Raw genomic sequence first — 22,291 nt, forward strand, 5'->3', positions numbered from 1 at the left:
TTATTTTGCGACATTTTAATGTTTGTTTAAATTTGCTTCATTATCTTTTAAACTTTTTTTTTTTTTTGTAAACGGCCCTGAGAATCAGCTGAAGGGTATAAATCCCTTAAATGAACAATTGTGTTATCGCTAATGCTTTATTCACACAACTGTTGTCAGCTTGTGAGAGGTTTGCTGCTGTTGTTTTTTTGGTCAGCCGCAGTGTCTTTCAGCCATGCTGAGCTGAGCTGGTTGTGTAGGCTGTCAACTGCACCTGCTAAACTCAGTATACATAGGCTTTGGACAATCAATCACAACTGCCCTGACAACATTCAGACAGCCACCTCTCCAGATGATGGACTTTTTTCTCAAGGTGTCCTTGTTTTCTCTAACTATTTTTATCAAGGGTTTTTTCTCTCACTAAACCTTCACATTTGTCATCACTTGGAAACGCAATAACCAGGGGAAATGATTCCAGAACCTCCCCAAATCACAGCAAATGATATGGTCTGAAAGAGCGAAACAATAGATTGTACTCAGGAGGAAAACGGTAGAGAAGGGGTGGAGAACGTCTGAGACCAAACTTCCTGGGGCTTTATACTATTGATTGGCCTGGCCAGAGGCAAAAAGTGGGTGGGACGACAGACTTGACTCTTGCCTTTATACAGTAGGCTACATTCAAGCCATGCCATTTAGAGGTTTGTTCATACACACCTCTCCATCCAGGCAAGTAAAATGCATGGTCAGAATCTTTCAGCCAGGCAAAAGCACTTGAGGGAGTGTGACATTGGGAGAGGGTTGGGCTGCAGTGAGTCCCAAGGGCCAGGCAGAGAAATCCAGAGTGTTCACTTGGCCCCTAGATGTGAGGTTTGCTACCCCTAATGTAGGGAGCTGTTGGTAAGAGCACAAGTCCAAGGGTTGTGGGTATCTGGCATTATGAAAGTGTCAAAAAATGGAGTAGTGCTTTATTGGCTGAAGCAAAACATGCCAGAGTCTGCTCAGTGTCTAGATAGGAGTTCTTGATCAAAGAAATGTGGCATAAATTATGCCTACATTGAAAGAGCCATTTCACTTTTAATATGGCAACCCTATTCTGATTGGCTCTCATTAAAGGCTTGATCCCTAGAGAAGGCCAGCTGAACCTCAGGGGAACAAGGAACCAGCAGAGCTGTGGCATCATAGGGTAGCAGTGGCTGAGGTGGCGAAGAAGAAGTCAGGCAGACCTTAAGGAGTCCTTTGGACCCAAGTTCTTTACAGTTTTGTGAATGAATACATGTACCTGGAACCTGGATTGATAGCAAGTCACAACCAGAATAGTTCTCACAGCAGTTGCCAGTAATCTACTTCTATGAGCAGTCTGGTCACTGCATTCTGTACTAGCTGTGATGAGGCTGTAGAGGTTAAGGAAAGATCACAAGCAGGAGGTGGTCAAAAGCAATCCTGACTACAGAGGTCACTTGGGCCTCTAGATGGATCAAGGAGGAATCCCCCAGACTGAGGATGCACTTCTCCAGAGGGAATGCAACCTTGCCCAGAACAAGCAATTGACATATATCCCAGGCCACCCACAAGGCCTTTAAACTCCCAAGATTCAAGCTCATTTTATTGACTCTCATCCAGTCTACCACTACATCCCAGGTACCAGTACAGGGCTTGCACAATGCAGTTACCTTTCTCATGGAGGTTGAAAAGTCTGAACTCTGGAGCTGAACGCAAGTCATCCTGAGACTCAACAGTTATGATTCTGAACACTGCACTGATGCTAGGATTTGGCAAAAGCCATAAGACTTGATAACCTTCACTTCAGCCTTCTATTTGTTGAAAAATAATTCGTTCTTAATAGTTATGAAGTAAGTATTTTTAAATGGTTGTGGATTTAGTCTTGTATCCAAATAGGACTTCTGCAAACCTATAGCCTTTGATTTTGGCCTATGGGGAAGTAAGAAAGCTTTCCTTCTTGCTCCCTTATATCAGTTGGCTGAAGACTGAACATGACCTGTCAAACTTGGTGAGTTGACTGCAGTTCTACAGTTCAATTTAGTTCGAACTGGGAGATGTCAGATTGCTTTACCGTTTGCCAGTTCACCATACACGACCTCCAAATTATCCCATTTATGTTGAATGATTCACTTTTTATAGGTACTGATACAATTACCCTATTTCCCACTCCTGGCCTCATCACTTTGCTTCCTGCTTATTAACAGCACCTAAAAAATAGTGAGAGCTGATCACCGAAGAATTGATGCTTTTGAATTATGGTGCTGGAGGAGACTCTTGAGAGTCCCATGGACTGCAAGAAGATCAAACCTATCCATTCTTAAGGAAATCAGCCCTGAGTGCTCACTGGAAGGACAGATCCTGAAGCTGAGACTCCAATACTTTGGCCACCTCATGAGAAGAGAAGACTCCCTGGAAAAGACCCTGAAGTTGGGAAAGATGGAGGGCACAAGGAGAAGGGAACGACAGAGGACGAGATGGTTGGACAGTGTTCTTGAAGCTACCAACATGAGTTTGACCAAACTGCAGAAGGCAGTGGAAGACAGGAGTGTGGGGCATGCTCTGGTCCATGGGGTCACGAAGAGTCGTACACGACTAAACGACTAAACAACAACAACAAAATAGAAGCCTTATTTCCATTTAATTCTGAAGGAAGATATGCTTCCAATATCTCCAATATCTCCTGTTTCCACTCCGTTATGTTTATCTATCCAGTCAGTCTTAAATTCTCAGTTCCTTTTTTACAAATTCCCAACATCTCAGCAAATGTAGACCCATACAAATGGCAAACTTGTTTTCCACACTTAACTATATGACCAGCTTATTTATGCAAATTCAGTGCTCTGCTTGCTAAGTCCATTTAGAATTCTCTCCAGCTGTGATTGAATAGTACCAGACTGATGGTATGCATGGATTTATATAACAACTTTTGTTGAGCTATTTCTTTAAAAAGTAACAGGTTTACTCATAAGTGTGAGTGATCACGAAAGAGGGATTGGACATTGCAATCTGGCTTGAACACTTTGAAATATTTTTGAACGCCACTTCTGCTTTCAAGATAAACCTCGTTTTGATGGAATTTAATGTGCAAGTGTTTGCAAAATTGCAACGTAACATTATGCAGCAGCTCATTACAATAATTTCTGAGTATACAATTCTCCAGAACTATATTGGTATTAAATTTATGACTTTTTGTTACATCATTTTATGAAATACTTAGGTCATCCAGAGGCCACAAAACATTTGCTAAGCTATGAATCTCAAATCTCAAATTAATATTAAACACAGCATCATAAAACTGCATAAAATATAACTATTTTGACTCCGTTTATCAGGGAATGAGTCTGCATAGATGAGACTTGCTTTATATTATCATATACATAGCAAATTATCCCAGAACAATTATTACCATCCATAGAAAATCTCAAGAGTATTTTTAACAACAGAGATGCATTATGTGTTGGCATTCACACAACTGTTGCATTTAAAACCAATAAAGGAGAGCTATCACTGTAATGAATCCTATAGGAATTCTTATCTTCTCTGTGATATATATTTCTCCTTTAGAAGTCCTATGAATTATACAATTCTTGGTAATGGACTGGAAAATGTTTTATGTGCAGGCCTAATTTAATTAATTTAATTCCATACTCCCCACACCATTCCAAAGCTCTACAGGGGGCAAAACATTTTTATAACAACTCTTACCAGCAAAATAAAAACAGGTATGGTTAAGGTGTATACACTGGGAATGTTCACAAATTGTATTTATCTATTTGCACAAAATGTCACATCTGTGTTTCACTGGCCCAGAAAACAATATATATATATATGAATAGCTGCTGCAAAGTTTTGTGATAAATCTTTTGTGGTGTGAAAACTGGGTTGGCCAATGGTATCTGGTGAATTTAAGGCGGCAAGGAGGGTGGCACTGAGTCACAGTACAGCAGAGAAGAAAATGTTAAATTGTGCAGCACAGAATAGCAGAGAGACTGTGGTTGCCGATGATGGGTATCAGCAGCAAGAGACTGGTAAATACCAGACAGGAATGTTTTACATTTCCATTTTTCCCTCATAGATCTACCTATGGTAAAACTAAGGTGGTTATTTTGATGGGGAAAGAGATTACAGAACTACATACTCAGTCCTGCTGATGTTGAGGTTCCCAGGAAGTTGCACGATGGGCTTTCTGCTTCATGGTCAATCAATATTAAATATGGAAATTGCTGCAGATATGCTCATTTTACACTCTGATAAACATGACAGCAAGAGGGCAGTTGTAATCCAACCTTTAAGCCTTCAAGGTGCCAGGCAACTTACTTTATTAAATTTGCGCATCAGATCATGTCTATAATAATGTCCTGTGTACTCATTCTCTGCAGGAAACAAGCAAGCCATTATAAATGGAGGGCTGGAGTTGCCTTTTTTATTTTTTTTTACTCCCCCTTTCTGCCTTGGCTCACTTGCTCAACTAATAATAATAATAATTTTATTATTTATACCCCACCCATCTGCCTGGGTTTTCCCAGCCACTCTGTGCGGCTCCCAACCGAACACTTAAAAACAGAATAAAATTTCAAACATTAAAAACTTCCCTAAACAGGGTTGCCTTCATATGTCTTCTAAAAGTCAGATAGTTGTTTATTTCTTTGACATCTAATGGGAGGGTGTTCCACAGGGCAGGTGCCACTACCAAGAAGGCCCTCTGCCTGGTTCCTTGTAACCTCACAGTGAGAGAACTGCCAGAAGGCCCTCGGAGCTAGACCTCAGTGTCCGGGCTCTCAGATCTTAAGGCACCTTATGTTTATTTCCCCCATGTATCTTGTGAGATTTAAGTACTGTAAGCATATACTGCTCTCTGTAACTCTGTAGGTAGTATTTTAAGGCAGGTCTGGATTCAGTGTAGTGTCTGGGTGACTCACCTGGTGACCTCCTGGGTTCTGGGCCATATAGGGGACCCTGGAAATGCCACAGCCAATGAGTCAAGCATAGGACCTGTATAAAATGATTTCTAGCTGAGTAAAATTTGAAAGATCAAGATAATCTTATAAAACAGATTTCCCAGATCTTCAGCTGTTGAGTCTATAAGCTGTTGAGTCTTCTATCTATAAGTTTGACTCAGCGGGCACATGGGTTACGGCAAAACTTGAGAAATGCATTGTTTTTCTCAAAACAAAGTTACAAATAAACTTTCATGGCTCTGGTAGGCACCAATGTCAGTTTGGGACGCCACAAGAAAGGATGTGGGCCAATAATGTCTTGCTGTTTTTTTGACTTTGCAATCTGACTACAGAAATTTACTTTTGTGCCAATAGGCATCACTAACAACTCACTCAACTTCCATGCCAATATGGCAATTTGCATAGCATTACCCAGAATGCTTCACATTGTGATTTTGCTTTGAAAACAGATTTAATTGAGCCTTGCTGAGCTGCATTAATGTGCCTGTTTAAATTGAGCAAATCTAATTAGCTCGCATGAAAGTTATGCCACCTCTGGTGCTGCAAAGCTAATGCAATTAAAATCTGTTGGTTGTTCTGAGCATTGTAAACACAGATTGACTGGTGGGAAAGTTCAATAGCCACTAGAGGATGGTCCGTTTTTGCAGGTGCATTTTTCATGGTACCTAATATATCCATTATTTTTAGCATCATGTAATCTGAAGTATCCACTTAGACTAAAGAATCTACTAAAGACTAACACATTCCGTCATAAACTTTTGTAGGCCAGAGCCCCCTTCATCAGATGCATGAAATAGGTATTGGAACAGCTAGGTGTATATATCCTGAGTAAAGATAGAAGTATTGTGTTCTCAAACAAACTATGCAAGTGAGGAATGTCACATACCTTGCATAACACAATTAAGACAGAATCCAATCAAATGAATAAAAGATACAACTAAAATAAATGCGGGATCTAAATGGGTGTTAGAAAATTCTTTCCCCCTCCCCAATATTTTTTTTTATTAAATTATCTGCTTGAGTAGACCTACTTGATTGGAATAACAGTCTGACTTGGTATAAACCAGCTTCCTGATTTATAGGTTTGTACCAGGCTCAGGGCAAGGTGGGGAATGAAGACATTGTTTTCACATATGAAGTTGTTTTAATTGTTTTATTGCTGAAAGTCTTTTTACTATGAAATCAATTTGATATATTCTATGTGAAGGGATTCATAAATGGAATTAAAACAAAATAAAATATGATGCTTAGGTACTAAACTGAGCTGTGTTGCTATTTGGCAGCTGCACAGCACGCTGAGAAGTTCATTGTTAGGCTTGTGCTAAAGAGTTTGGAAGAAGATCAATGCATTAACAAAAATGACTTTTTAAATTAGGGAATCCTTGTTAACATAATTATTTGCTGTATTTAGCATTATGTAGTAAAAGCAACCCTCATGAACTGCAGAAAGCGTACTTGGCTACTCAAATATTTTTTCTCACGTGGCATGGCAAAAATAGAAACGACAAAAGGAAGCAAAGGAAGGGGGGAAGGGATCAGAATAAATGATCATTTCTTACATTTCAGTCTCTTGATAATATTTAAACCTAAGTTGCATTAGGACTTTCTGCTATATCAGGAAGCACCATCACAGAATGGATTTAAAAGTGATTACACATTTTAAATTACTCTTTGTTCCTTTTAAAAATGGGAAAGATCTAATCATAATCTGAACATGTTCCAAAGCATTTATAGATGACTGATTCAACATACCACATTTCATTTTGTCTTCCTTCTACATGGGGCTTTGCAGTATGGAAATAAAGGTTAATTTGCAATCTAACCTATATCAGAGAAGATTTGGTGGGGGGGAAAACCCTGTTTGTTTTTATTTGTGGCTTCACTCTTACCCTTCTCTTACCTTAGCACATAGTCTCTCTCGCTTCTTTTTCCATTCCAGATAGGAAGATCCCATCCCACAGTGTGTTTGTTATCTGTATTCAATACCATTTATTTACCCTTTATCTCTCCATGCCTCAGAACAATATTTTCCGTACCGCAAAGTGATGTCTTCCATAAAGTGATGCTAATTGATGGAAGTCCCCCCCTTTTGTGCTTTGTGATCCCAAGCGTGGCAGAGGTGTTATTCTTTGTAACATATTTTTTAACCCCCATCTAAGAGAGAATCCCCAAGACTAGTTTCTTCTGACCTCATTCGCAAAAAAATTACACACCATGTGCACACACATAGATCACACGCACACCATATACTTAAAGCACACAGGGCCGTCTTTGGCATATGTGCCGCCAGAGTGCAAAGATTCACCCAGCACGGCCAAATTTAATTTAGCTGCCTCCAAATTAGCTTTTATTCAGCTTTTCTGGGGAGGGGAGAAGCCAAAGTTGTTGATTAAAGATTAAAAATACATTACAATGTCATACATTGGCTACCTTCAGATGTCTTCTAAATACAAGGTAGTTGTTTATCTCTTTGAAATCTGATGGGAGGGCATTCCACAGGGCGGGTGCCACTACCGATAAGGCCCTCTTCCTGGTTCTCTGTAGCTTTGCTTCTCGCAATGAGGGAACTGCCAGAAGGCCCTTGGCGCTGGACCTCAGCGTCCGGGCAGAACAATGCGGGTGGAGACGCTTCTTCACATATATTGGGCCAAGGCTTTTGTTTCCTACGGAGTAACAGAGTGATGGGGGGGCAGGGATTTTTGCTCCATTGCTTTTCAGTGCCGCCGATCGAGAGGGACCAGTATACAGTTGGTAATTTGGCACCCCCAGAATTTGGCAAATGGGTGCCCCACACCCCTTGCACCCCCAGGTAAAGACGGCCCTGAAAGCACATGTGTAGCACAGTTGTGGCTTCCCCTAAAGAATGCTGGGAACTGTTGTGTATCCCTCACACAGCTACAATCTCACAGCACCCTTCACAAACTACAGCTCCCATGGCTGTGGTTTTTTTTTGGGGGGGGTATAAACCAGTCAGGCAAAAAACTATGTTAACTGAAAACAGGTAACTGTTGAAGGAAGGCTGCTTCAGAGTGCAGGAGTAACTGTGAAAAACTGCTGCTTCCATGCCTTTGCAATTCAGGATCATTACAATGACATCCCAGTCTAGATCATTTGCTATGAAAAAGTTGGTTTGGGGACAAAAAAATGTGCACATTACAATGACACTGAGGCTAATAGCTGGCGAGAAAACAAGACTCTCTGTGCACGGGAAAAAAAAAAGAAACATAAAAATGAATCCATTAGAGCTATTGCAGTCTACATGACCACAATAACCAAAGGAAAAGAAAAATGAAACCTAACACTTATTTCCACGAATGCTGGTTCCCTTCAGGACCCTATTAACACTTCTATATATCAACCTTGCACGTAAGTATAAAATTTATTTCAAAGGCATCACAAGGTATAATGAACATTATATACTAGCCAAAAGGAGGTAACAATTCACATCTCAGGTAAAAAGTAGCAAATCATATACAGCTAGAAAAGCCAGATCTCTGCTTAGGAAAGTGAATTTCAAGTATCCAGTAGATTCTATGCCCCCCTCGCACACTCTCATTTAGCATGTGCTATTTGTTCTTTTCAAATGGAGTCTGAAACAGGCCCCCTGATAGTTTATGAATTACTAACCATGACTTATCGTATTAAGCTGATAGAGCCTTGCGAACATATCTACTTTGTACACATGTGTACATACCAAGATAATCTAATTGTAATCATATATAGCTAGAGCTAAAACTACACTACCCCACTACCAAGAAGTGACCCTGACGTTTGCAGAGTTGCAAAGAAAATCTTAATAATATTTTTTTTAAAAAAAACTGGGAGTGAGTGAACAAACTCCAAAGAGTGTAAAAAATAATTCAGTGGCAGAAAATGTTAGCTGACTAGTAGGGGTGGAAGGAGGGAACAGAATGCAGGAAAGAGATATGCGATGGATAGATATGATTGCATTTGTTTTTATTTAATTTTTATCTAGTTTTTTTAAGGAAAACTTATTGAAAGTTGTTGTACTTTGTATGTAAAACATTTAGAGATTTGTATTACTTTAAGTAGTATAATAAAGAAATTTGAAAGATGTCAGTGGGGAGAGACCACTCTGAATATATCGCTTTCTGGTTCACACTGAGAAGCTATTTCTAAATATCCCAGAGAGCACTGGTAGACATCAATGGAGAAAGGAAAGAATTTAATGCAGCTGAAAGTGGGTACAAATAGTAGTAGCAGAGAGAGATAGTTCTTAAGCTAACTCAGTTCTTATTTAGCATGAACACATTCCCCCCCCCCAAAAAAAAATGCATGCCCAAACAATATTGCTATCACAAATTCCAAAGAGTGATTTGTACACAGCCCACAAGCACACTTCTCAGGATCGTTATGTGTGCCCGCACTTTAAATGTATGGTCTGCCCTGTGATCCTCAGATGAAGGAAATATAATAAATAATAATTCTACCAATTAAGCAACTGCAGATTCCTGCTCCAGGGGAGCTGTTTGCGTGGACAGGCGGAGTCCCCAGATCCCGAGTGGTCCCCCCCGTCATGTGGAATAACGACTCTAGACAACGTGCTATGGGATTAAATTGGCCACAACTTTATTAAATTTCAAATGTGGGTAGACCTTGGCTCAGGCATTGGGCGTTCTCCCTCCCCAGTCCCCAGCCGGGGACCTAGGGAGCATCAGGGTTATCCAGTGTGTGTGGGGGGGGATGGGCCGGCTCTGGAGAACATATGTTCAAGCAGAGATAGCCGCCCCCGTTACGCCGCCGCCGCAGGGGAGAGCAATGACGACCTTTCGGCGTACGGCCAAAGCCTCCCTTCAAAAACCCCTTTAATGGGGAACCCTGGTATTGCCGCCGCAAAGAGGAAGATGGACTAAAGGATTCCGCCCAAGGCCTGATACCGCCAAAGTTGTGACGTTTTGCTACGGGAAAGGCGAAACCTGCCAATGCAGGGAAATTCCTTTCCGGCCCTTTAACAGCGACCTTATCGTAGCAGCGCCCGCATACCTGTGGAGACAGGTTAACCTGCAAAACCTATGAAGAAAAGTTAACCTGCAAAAGAAGACATTAACTGAGGGTGGGTAGGGTGGGAGAAGCTCTGGAGCCAAGTGAGGATTACCAATTAAGATCCACCCTCTATTGTGTGGGCAGGTAATCCCTCCCCCTACCTGGCCTGGTTTCCCTGGCGACACTTCCCCCAGGTGGGATTGGACAACTCACTGGGGTAGGCGGGGACCTCCAGGTATCCCACCTGAGGGAAGGCAAAGCCTATGTTGATGGGGCCACTCCAGATCCAGGGCTGCGCGCGTCCACGCAAAGGGTGCCCCCCGTTTTTTAAGTGGGGAGCGGTCATTGCTTTGTTCAATTTTGGCACATGTGTTTCTAGGTATATTGCATAAATGCTGTAACTTGTAAGTTGCTTTGAGGACACAAATTCCAATGACTAAATGGGATCTTCATGTTTAGAGGAACTAAATTTTGAAGAATTGCATGATCAGAATTCTATTCTATTTTGACACATGGTTGCAATTGTGAAAGTTTTGCTAATAAGGAAAAACCTTCTTTGCCTTTTAGCCACCATCAAGGAATTTTATTTTTTATTTTTCGGGAAAAGTGGCTTTGTAGTTGTTTCCACCATTTATAGCTCCCACATAAAGTCTTTTCTGCTGAGCTCTGCTTCTTTTGAATGAGGGACTAGCTGTTCCAATGAACAACCATGATCTCCCCCCCCCTTCTCTCTCTCTCTCTCTCTCTCTCTCTCTCTCTCTCTCTCTCTCTCTCTCCTCTCCCTCTCCCCCCCCCCCCCAGGCAAGTTCAGGCATTTACAAGCTGTTTTCACAAAAGTCTAGCAAATAATAATTAGAAGAATTACAGCATTTAACCTTTGGGAAGAAAAGTTGATTTCTTTAATGACAAACATTTATAATTAGATCAGACTACCTTGCATTCGCTAAACAGCTGTAACTCAAGGAAAATGTAATTTCTTTCACCAAATAGCTAATGATCTGATTTAAACGAATCAGCATAGCTGCAGTCACAAACATATATCCCAGTTATTGGTAAACACAAAATTTGATAACCTAAGGTACGATCAGACTTGGAACTCAATCTTGTTCAGCTAAGAATCTTGACACTACTACTGATCAGCTACAATCCAGCACAAAACATGTAGAACAGTCAAATCTCTGTCTAGGAAGTCCCTCTTTACAAACCTGTACTCCTACTGAACATCAGTTTTTTAGGAAAAATCCCTTTCTTCTTAAAAGGGCTGTGAATATGCAACTCAAGTTAAATCAGGATGGAGAACTGAATGAATCACATCCACTTATTCCCCCCATCCAGAAAGAGGTCATCTGCATGGAACCCTGCTTCCGTATTTTATTTATTCATTTATTTATTGCATTTTTATCCCAAGGAGCTGAAGGCAATGTACTGGGTCTGCACTCCTCTGTTCTTATCCTCAAGAAGATCAAACCTATCCATTCTTAGGGAAATCAGCCCTGAGTGCTCACTGGAAGGACAGATCATGAAGCTGAGGCTCCAAGACTTTGGCCACCTCATGAGAAGAGAAGACTCCCTGGAAAAGACCCAGATGTTGGGAAAGATGGAGGGCACAAGGAGAAGGGGACGACAGAGGACGAGATGGTTGGACAGTGTTCGCGAAGCTACAAACATGAGTCTGACCAAACTGTGGGAGGCAGTGGAAGACAGAAGTGCCTGGCATGCTCTGGTCCATGGGGTCACGAAGAGTCGGACATGACTAAACGACTAAACAACAACATTCTTATCCTCGCAATAAGCCTGTGAAGTATATCAGGCTGGGAGAGGATGATGGGCTCAGTTTCACCCAGTGAGCTTCACGTCCAAATGGAGATTTGCACCTGGGTCTTCCCAGTCCTGCATGCTAGCCACTTTGCCACATTGGCTCTCCTTGTGTCTTCCCTAGCTGAATTAGCATCTTCATGCACATAGCACTTGTTACCTGTGTGTGTCAGAATACTCATGTGTGTCCATTCCACATATGGCTGCTAGAATATATTCACTAGAGAGAGAAGAACTCGTATGCTGCCCTGTACACAAGCTTAACTAAGCCTTTCCACAAGAATATGCTCTCACGCCAAACTATTCAAAGAGGGTTGTTTATTACAAGAAATAAAGCATACATTGAGTAAATGTGAAGTACCTAATGCAGAACGGCATTCATATAAAACTCATGGGCACATTAAAGTAATATCCTGACACATTTGCCAGTCTAAAGAATACAGAACCTAGTCTGTATTTCAAAGAGGAATTCAAACAAATAGCCAGCACGTGTAGACACAAAGTCAGAAAAGCTAAAGCACAGAATGAACTCAGGCTTGCTAGAGAGGTTAAAAGCAACAAAAAAGGCTTTTATGGGTATGTTCGTAGCAAAAGGAAGAAGAAAGAAACAGTGGGGTCACTCAGAGGAGAAGATGGTGAAATGCAAACAGGGGACACAGAAAGGGCTGAACTCCTCAATGCCTTCTTTGCCTCAGTCTTCTCCAATAAAGAAAACAATGCCCGACCTGAAGCATTTGGAGCAAATGATTCAGCAGAGGAAACACAGCCCAGAATAACTAAGGAGATAGTACAAGAATACTTGGCTAGTTTAGATGTATTCAAGTCTCCAGGGCCAGATGAACTGCATCCAAGAGTATTAAAAGAACTGGCAGATGTGATCTCAGAACCACTGGCAGTCATCTTTGAGAATTCCTGGAGAACAGGCGAAGTCCCGACAGACTGGAGGAGGGCAAATGTTGTCCCTATTTTCAAAAAGGGGAAAAGAGAGGACCCAAATAATTACCGCCCAGTCAGTCTGACATCAATACCAGGGAAGATTCTGGAGCAGATCATTAAGCAAACAGTCTGTGAGCACCTAGAAAGGAATACTGTGATCACCAATAGTCAGCATGGATTTCTGAAAAATAAGTCATGTCAGACTAACCTGATCTCGTTTTTTGACAGAATTACAAGCCTGGTAGATGAAGGGAACGCAATGGGTGTAGCCTACCTTGATTTCAGCAAGGCATTTGACAAGGTGCCCCATGATATTCTTGTAAAGAAGCTGGTAAAATGCGGACTTGACTATGCTACCACTCAGTGGATTTGTAACTGGCTGTCTGACCGAACCCAAAGGGTGTTCATCAATGGTTCCTCTTCATCCTGGAGAAGAGTGACTAGTGGGGTGCCATAGGGTTCTGTCTTGGGCCCGGTCTTATTCAACATCTTTATCAATGACTTGGATGATGGACTCAAGGGCACCCTGATCAAATATGCAGATGACACCAAACTGGGAGGGGTGGCTAACACCCCAGAGGACAGGATCACACTTCAAAACGACCTTGACAGATTAGAGAACTGGGCCAAAACAAACAAGATGAATTTTAATAGGGAGAAATGTAAAGTATTGCACTTGGGCAAAAAAAATGAGAGGCACAAATACAAGATGGGTGACACCTGGCTTGAGAGTAGTACATGTGAAAAGGATCTAGGAGTCTTGGTTGACCCCAAACTTGACATGAGCCAACAGTGTGACGCAACAGCTAAAAAAGCCAATGCAATTCTGGGCTGCATCAATAGGAGTATTGCATCTAGATCAAGGGAAGTAATAGTGCCACTGTATTCTGCTCTGGTCAGACCTCACCTGGAGTACTGTGTCCAGTTCTGGGCACCACAGTTCAAGAAGGACACTGACAAACTGGAACGTGTCCAGAGGAGGGCAACCAAAATGGTCAAAGGCCTGGAAACGATGCCTTATGAAGAACGGCTAAGGGAGCTGGGCATGTTTAGCCTGGAGAAGAGGAGGTTAAGGGGTGATATGATAGCCATGTTCAAATATATAAAAGGATGTCACATAGAGGAGGGAGAAAGGTTGTTTTCTGCTGCTCCAGAGAAGCGGACACGGAGCAATGGTTCCAAACTACGAGAAAAAAGATTCCACCTAAACATTAGGAAGAACTTCCTGACAGTAAGAGCTGTTCGACAGTGGAATTTGCTGCCAAGGAGTGTGGTGGAGTCTCCTTCTTTGGAGGTCTTTAAGCAGAGGCTTGACAACCATATGTCAGGAATGCTCTGATGGTGTTTCCTGCTTGGCAGGGGGTTGGACTCGATGGCCCTTGTGGTCTCTTCCAACTCTATGATTCTATGATTCTATGATTCTATGATTCTATGTCTGTAAGAGTTGGGCTCAGTCTTGCGAAGTAAAAGAGGCTGAGAGAAAAGTATTCTTCAGTGGTTATAGTTTCCTAGTTGCTTTGCATGGGTGTGTGGGCACACTGAATAGCCTTTCTTTTAAAATATTTAACATTTTATTGTTTTGTTAACAAAAAAAGACATGCAAACGTAACAACAACCACCAAAGAATAAAAAATGTAAACCATAAAGCATCAGAGCTTGAGTGCCGCTCCCAAGGGACAAGAAAGTATTAACTCAACAAGGATTCCCTTGAAAAATAATCAAGATACAGTCGTATCTTGGATCCCGAACGCCTTGCAAGTTGAATGTTTTGGTTCCCGAACACCACAAACCCGGAAGTGAGTGTTCTGGTTTGCGAACGTTCTTTGGAACCCAAATGTCCAATGTTACTTCTGCAGCTTCTGATTGGCTGCAGGAACTTCTAATCGGAAGCCGTGCCTTGGTTTCTGAACATTTTGGAAGTCGAACGAACTTCCGGAATGGATTCCGTTTGACTTCCAAGGTACCACTGTACATTAAGAATAGCAATATTATCCACATTTGAGTTCCATCCTAATTGAGAATGAAGGTTCTATAAAGTCTTAGATGAGCCAGACATTTGCATATACAGTGGTACCTCAGGTTAAGTACTTAATTCGTTCCGGAGGTCCGTACTTAACCTGAAACTGTTCTTAACCTAAAGAACCACTTTAGCTAATGGGGCCTCCTGCTGCTGCTGCATCGCCAGAGCCCAATTTCTGTTCTCATCCTGAAGCAAAGTTCTTAACCTGAAGCACTATTTCTGGGTTAGCGGTGTCTTTAACCTGAAGCGTATGTAACCTGAGGTACCACTGTACTGAATAGCCTTTCTTCCTTGCATCTGCAATCACGAACACCTGTAGAGAATTAGTCTTTACTTAAACACCCAAAGACATCTAGGCAGCTCTGAATCCCAATTGCACAGGGTTCCAGGTTGCATGGGCACTTTTGTGCATATATACAGATGCATGAAGGCCTACTCGCTACAAATATTTGTGCTGCATGTGCAGATACCAGGGGATGCTCAGTTTGCCATTACTCCCCACTGCCTTGTAGAGCAACATGAGAGCTATAAGAAGGCATACAGTGACTCACCCAAGGTGAGCTTCATGGTTCAGCGTAGATGAACTTAGGTCTGGCTATGGGTGACTGTATCCCTCCCCAACCCCTTATTTATGAAGTTAAGAGAAAATACAATTTTTCAGCCAAGACCTGCTTTTCCATATTGATGCTCGGGACAGAACCCAACTTCCATATGCAAAGCGTGCCCTCATACTGCTAAACTGTGGCTGTTTCCCTTTGGGATTAGTAAAACATAGTAGAACTGCTATGTCCTGAATGAAAAAAAAAAGCCTTATTATCATTTGGAAGTAGAAAAATGATTACAATTTTTATATATAGGAAGCAGCTTTCCAAGTATCTAAAGTACTTCTGCATGAAAATATTGATTTGTTTTCACATTTGACCAAAATTTTCATCTTTGCTGCCAACACAGAACTTTTCAAAGGGCAATTGGCCAAATCCACTTTCTGGAAGGTGCTTTGAATACTGATAAATCTGTGTGATGCAGAAACCAGTCATTTTCAGAGTAACTGCTTTCTAGCGTGAATTAATGGATAGGGTTTTGTTTGTTTGTTTTACACTTAGAAATGGCTTTCTTAAATATTTAAACTTGAATTAGAGATTCAGGATGACCTCATGACTAGGAATGTTTATTTGCAAAGCAGCTTTGGAGCAGAAAATGGGCAATGTCCCTCCTTTTGTACTGAAACAGGAGCTGCCACTTCTCTGCAAAGTGTTGTGAGGGAGCAATTTGCAGTGGTGAGGTAGGGAGGGAAGGGGTAATTACATTATCCCTTTGCACTTCCCCAATCCACTTTTCTAGAGGAAACACACCTGTTGTCAGGATTTACGTTCTCCCTCTCACACCATGAGATGACAGGCTGGTGATTTTATAACTTTCAAATTTATTGCTATTTATACAGTAGCTCGCTAGAAGGGTCAGTTGAGCCAACTGGGGGCGTGGGCTCATTTCCAACAGGAAATACGCCATCGGCTCCTCCTCCTCTTGTGGGCTTGAGACCAAGCCTGAACTCTGTCCAATCTCTGAGAGTGAGGGGACTCAGGAACAGGCCATTCAGCTTGCACCTCCTCCCCTGAGAGCATGTCTGAAAATTGCGGCTCCTCTGCCTGCCTTACATCGCCCTGGAAATTTATGACTGGCATTCCAGGAGAGGAGGGGCTCGCTTCCCCCTCTGCCTGTGAAGAAAGCAAGCCTTCATCTCTTTCTGCCTGCCCCCCTCCTTGGACCTCGGAGCCCTCACTTTCACTCTGGGCAGGAACATTCCTGACACCTGTGGACCCACTGTGGGGTGGGTGCAGCTGGGCGGGGAGTCTATGAGTGGACTGAAGGAGGAAATTAGTGGTTCCAGGGGAAAGGGTTAATTAAGCACCCATTCCCTTGTCTGTTCTTCCTGAACTGCCTTTTGCCTCTTCCAAATGTCATTTTCACAGAGCAGGAGTGATAAGGGTTTTCGGTTACCGTTTAATACCTTGGCTTACATACGCTTCAGGTTACAGACTCCGCTAACCCAGAAATAGTACCTCGGGTTAAGAACTTTGCTTCAGGATGAGAACAGAAATCGTGCTCCGGCGGCACGGCAGCAGCAGGAGGCCCCATTAGCTAAAGCGGTGCTTCAGGTTAAGAACAGTTTCAGGTTAAGAACGGACCTCCGGAACGAATTAAGTTCTTAACCTGAGGTACGACTGTACATCATTCTAGGCGTCCACATTTCTTTCTCTTGTAGTAATGGCAGATTCAAATGCCTTTAAAATCAAGAGTTGTTTGAACATGTCATCCTCTGCTACTGTTTGTTAAGGGGCCGAACAATCCCACTAAATAACCTTTCAAATGGAATGTTTCCTTTAGCAAACGATGGCTCTTGCCATCAAAGTTGTCCTGCAAACCTCTCCACTGTAATAGGCTGGGTCAAAAAGCCAGGCCTACTTCACCCCCCCCAAAAAAGTTATGTCTGTTAGACAACTTCTGGAATTATTGTCAAGTAGTTGGATATATTTCTAACTCATTATCTCTAAGAGTCTTTTGAGTGCCAAAATTATAGAGCTGAGCCAGCCTGTCAGGCATTTAAGAGACAGGGTGCTTATTGTCCCTTTTTAAAAAATCAAATTCAGATAACTGAAGACAGCTGAATATGACTATTCCACTGCACAGATCATGTGTCAGGTTCCATGGTTGACTGTAGGAAGGATCTGCAAGCTCAAGCCATTACACAGCTGACAATGGGGATGTATTTATTGTGAATGTGGTACTCAGTGGCTAGACCACACTCAACTTGTATGGACCTGGAGACTTTCAAGAGAGTTATGGCACAAGCCTAACCTCACCACCACCAGACACTCCAAGTGTCCTTATTTTTGCATGGACTCTTGTTGTTGTTTTCCAAACAGTTCATGGTTCTTTTCTTCCTATTATTCTCACTGTAACCTTGTGTGGTTGGTAAAGCTCAGAGCTCACTCTGCCAGTAAGCTTCATGGCAGAGTGAGAATTGGAATCCTGGGCTCTGAGACTCCATTTATCACTGATAGGAGAATACAGTACAGTGGTACCTCAGGTTACAGACACTTCGGGTTACACACACTTCAGGTTACAGACTCCACTAACCCAGAAATAGTACCTTGGGTTAAGAACTTTGCTTCAGGATGAGAACAGAAATTGTGTGGCGGCAGTGGGAAGCCCCATTAGCTAAAGTGGTACCTCAGGTTAAGAACAGTTTCAGGTTAAGAACGGACCTCCAGAACGAATTAAGTTCTTAACTCGAGCTACCACTGTACAGGAAAAATAAGAAGCATATACAGAATCAGGCCATGGCTCACTATTGGCTACACTGACTGGCAGCAGCTCATAGTGGACGTTTTCAGACCTACCTAGAGTTTCTGTGGATCAAACCAGGCCCCTTCTGCATGCAGGGCAGCTGCCCTGTCACAGAGCTATGGTCCTGCCTCCTATGCACAGGAAGTCAGTGTCTCCTGAAGGATCTGCCAACATGGTAAGAAGAATTTATTCTGCACATATCACTAATCCAAAATTAGGGGAAGCCTTCACGGGCTGTGTCAAGCAGCACGGAACAGAAGCAGGCTTACAGTCTCCGTCGGAACGATGCCAAAGCGGCTGTGTTCAACTAGGGCAACCCATTTGCAACTTCCTAGCAGGATTTGTAGAGCTACTTTGAAGTCAAATCGACATCATTGCAAATGCAATCAGAATTTGTCATGTGTATTAATGGTAGAAATGAATAAACGACAAAAAAGGCAATGTGAGGAGGCAGAGAATTTCAACCGTGGAAAGCCAACACAGTTTTTGCATTCTTCATTTCTAGCCAAGAGGGTTTGGGGGGGGCAGCATAATAAAATACTGGAGAGGAAAATTATGCTACTGAGTGGAGGGGGGGGAGAGAGTTAATCCCATATCAAGCAACTGAAATGAAAATTTAAAATGCTGTCTCTCAGATTGCGGAGCAATTATCTAATCCTTGGTGGGGTGGGGATATTAAAGACAAATATATATTCTCTGCTCTGGAGATCCAAGTATCAAAAATAATGGTTCAGTGGAGTCTTCAGCCTGGGTTAAGAACTATGCTGCAAAGGTGGAATCCTTAATGGCTGGTTACCCGCTGGCTGGTGGGGAGAACAGTGGTTGCTTTTTTGTTTTGTATCTGTGTGATTTGTGCTCGTATTGCATTGTGATGGCCATTGGCTATAAACAATAAACATGATTGATGGGATTGAGTGGTGTTTGCGGTCCAGTGGCGGAGGGGCATTCGTGTGGTCGGGGAAAGACAGCAGTTTCTTCTCCACCACCCATGCTAGCCGCTGGGGCTTGTCGCGGTTACATCCAATCACGGGTGAACATGTGGGTGCAGTTTAGGGAGTGGACCAGAGGGAAAACTTCTCCCCTCTGGTCTGCTCCCTGGCTGTAAAAGCCAGCTGTGCCCAGGCCACATCCTCAGTCGACACCTAAAGCACAGCAGTGGCAGCAGCAGCAACAGCGGCAAAGGAGGTGGCCACAAGTAGGGCCTTTGAAACAGCCAAAGACTTTGAGGCGTCTGGGCACTCAGGTGAATGGTGAGAGTGAAGCCAGTAGGTTTCTTTCTCTCCCCTTTTTGCCATGGCACCGAACAAAGGGCACTTTAAAGTGTGACTCACAGGAAAAGAAGAAAAGAGGCAATTTTCAGTGCCAAGAACTTGGACTGAGTGAAGCCTTCAGGTGCTCAGGCCATTGCGGTGACAGGCACGACATGGGTGCAGGGAAAATCCTCACCCCCATTGGGGAGCACTACATACACCACAGGGAGCAAACACTCCCCACTCCTGTCCCCACAAGGGGGTGCCACGCCACAAAACACACAGGTGAGAAATACTTCCTACTTCCTGCTTCCCTACAGGGAAGCACCACGATGCAGGGTGGCGTGGAGAGTGGAGACACTCCCCTGACACAGGGGAGGGCTGGCAGGGCATTGGGGACACTCACTACCCCCTTCCCTATAGGGCAGTGTATCAGGGCAAGTGGGGTACCCACTGCCCCCTCTCTCAGAAGGCAGCAGAGACACACCCCATCCCCTCCTCCTAAGAGCGAGCGCCTTTAGGGTGGTCAATACACCACTCTCCCCTCATTCATCGGAGCCACCATGTGCTGCAGTAAAGACACTGTGTAGGACAATTGCCCCGTAGTTGAGCATTGCTTTGCATGCAGAAAGCCCTGGGTTCAATGCTCACTATCTAGGACTACCATACGTCCAGAAAGAAGCCTCTGCCAATCTGTGTTCATCCACTCTTAACTCTTTTTGCATGTTACCAACTGCGCTAGGGAATTCTGTCAGCCCACACAGAACCAATGTAAGCATCCCAAGCTTCGCAAGGATCACCTGGGTGTGCATTGCTGCGGCCTGCTCAAATCACAAGTGGTTGTCCTGTATTTATTCCAACTTCACCTTCGCTTCACTGTGCCTGGGCCCTTCATCCAAGCAGAGAAATAGAACTAATGGAAAGAGCCCAAATGCTTGAGACTTCAGTGGGCTATCTGTAGGATTCCATACCCCTGAAATGCTGAGGGTAGATAAAGAAATAAAGTACATGAGAAGCATTAGTTGCACAAGTGCAGACTCATTTCTCCAATAGAGCCCTGGTTTCCCCCTCCGGATTCTCCCAGTTCTTAGTCAATTTAAAAAGGAGTAAAACTGTTTTATTGCTTCTGTTGAAATAAATATTGTATACCAGCAGACATGGCTATTAAGGGTCATAAACTTTAAAAGCCTGGCATTAGGGGAAACAAACACAAAAAAGTTAAGATTTGTGCCTATCAGTCGACCATATACTCAGTTCCACTTTGGATATGAAAAGCTAGTGACTGCATGGACACCAAAAGTTCAGTTTTGTAGCCTTGGTTTTTTAAAGGACCTGAGAATGATGACTATTTGTTGTTGTTGAAGTAAGTTTCTAGCATTCCTAGCCACAGGTTTTAATAAGTGGTGTGAGAAGAAAAAGAAAAGTAGTCCTCATTAGTGAATGAGCTGTCACACTCCATTTAGATAAATATATACCCAGCATTACTGATGTGTGCCTGACATTTCTTGCAAAACAAAATTAATAGATGCTCTGCTCTAACAGCAGAACAGTTTGAAAATCAACTTGGCATGTGTAGATCCCTAACTGCCTAAGGGTTATCTATAAGAAGTTAAATATTTCCTTATAAAAGATCTAATCAGATCCACTCCAAAGCTTGAGTGATGGTTGTTTGGCACATCTGGCCTATTAATGATGAGAATTCATCCAGTGCAGCAACTTCTTCCAGTGCAGCTTTGGGGAACCACAAGTAGTTCTACCTGAACATTTCTGATACAAATGTCAAAACTGGAATGTATTTAGTAAATTATTCTGACTTTCAAAAATGGCTTCCAGCCCAATCCATGGCTTACTTAAATTGAAGTATGCTAATTTAATTCAGTTTAGTGGAATTGGCTGTGTGGTTGAGAGAATCCTGAAATCAACCTAGAGGAGAAAGTATTTTTATTTATTTATTATTTTATTTTATTTATTATGTTCATGCTACATTTATCTTTCAAGGAGCTCAGGGTAGTGTACATAGTTCTCCCCCTCCTCTTTTAATCCCACACAACAACCTTGTGAGATAGGTTAGGCTGAGAGGCGGTGACTGGCCCAAAGGCACCCAGTGAGTTTCGTGGCTGAGTGGGGATTAAAACCCTGCTCTCCCAGGTCCAACACTCTAACCATTGCACCACACTGGATCTGTAGAGGTGAAATTGGTTTATGTGTACATGTTGTTTCCATGAATTTGGAAATCTAAGCACAGCTGGACCACACAACCATCACTGGTCTATATTTTAAAACCACAGAACTTGTGCAAGTACATAAGCAAAAGGTTGCAATCGTATACTCACTTATCTCCGGAGTGGAGGATTCAGTTGCAGACATGCATAGGATTGCTCTGCAAGTATTTTAGAGTGGGACCTCTGGCTCTCCAGTCCCACTAGTCCCAGTTAGCATGACCAATGATCAAGGATCTTGAGAACTGTAGTCCAGCACCAGGTTCTTCATCCCTTCCTTCAAGACTTCACTCTCAAAACTTGGAGGCACTTCACTTAATTGACAAAGATAAGTGTAGATAAGATCATGTCCTGCAAATCTGTTCTTGCGTTCTTAATGCATTGCTGATTGACACATGTTTAACTCACTGGACGCTCAGAGTTGCTACAGTATGATCACACAACAGCAGATCCGTTGAACTTTCCTGCACATAGTCAGGATGTAAGATTGACCAAAAGGTAAGATTGCTTGCTGAGGTAATTAAGGGAGGAGATGAGGGGGGCGGAATGGATTCCAGATTAAGCTTGCTGAGATCTCTGCCTTTTTCAAAGCTCTGCCATCGTTTAACTAAAGAGTGTGAAGCCACGATTCCACTGCCAAGAAAGAAGCACAGAATGATTAATACTGCTCTAATAACTGCTAAGGAGGAACCTGCAGCTATCAAAGCCAAACTGACTTAGATTCTCTGAACTGGCTCCCCCCTCCCCCCCCACCGTTTTCTT

This window comes from Podarcis erhardii, assembly GCF_964252035.2.
Source record: "Podarcis erhardii genome assembly, chromosome: 10".
NCBI lineage: Eukaryota > Metazoa > Chordata > Lepidosauria > Squamata > Lacertidae > Podarcis > Podarcis erhardii.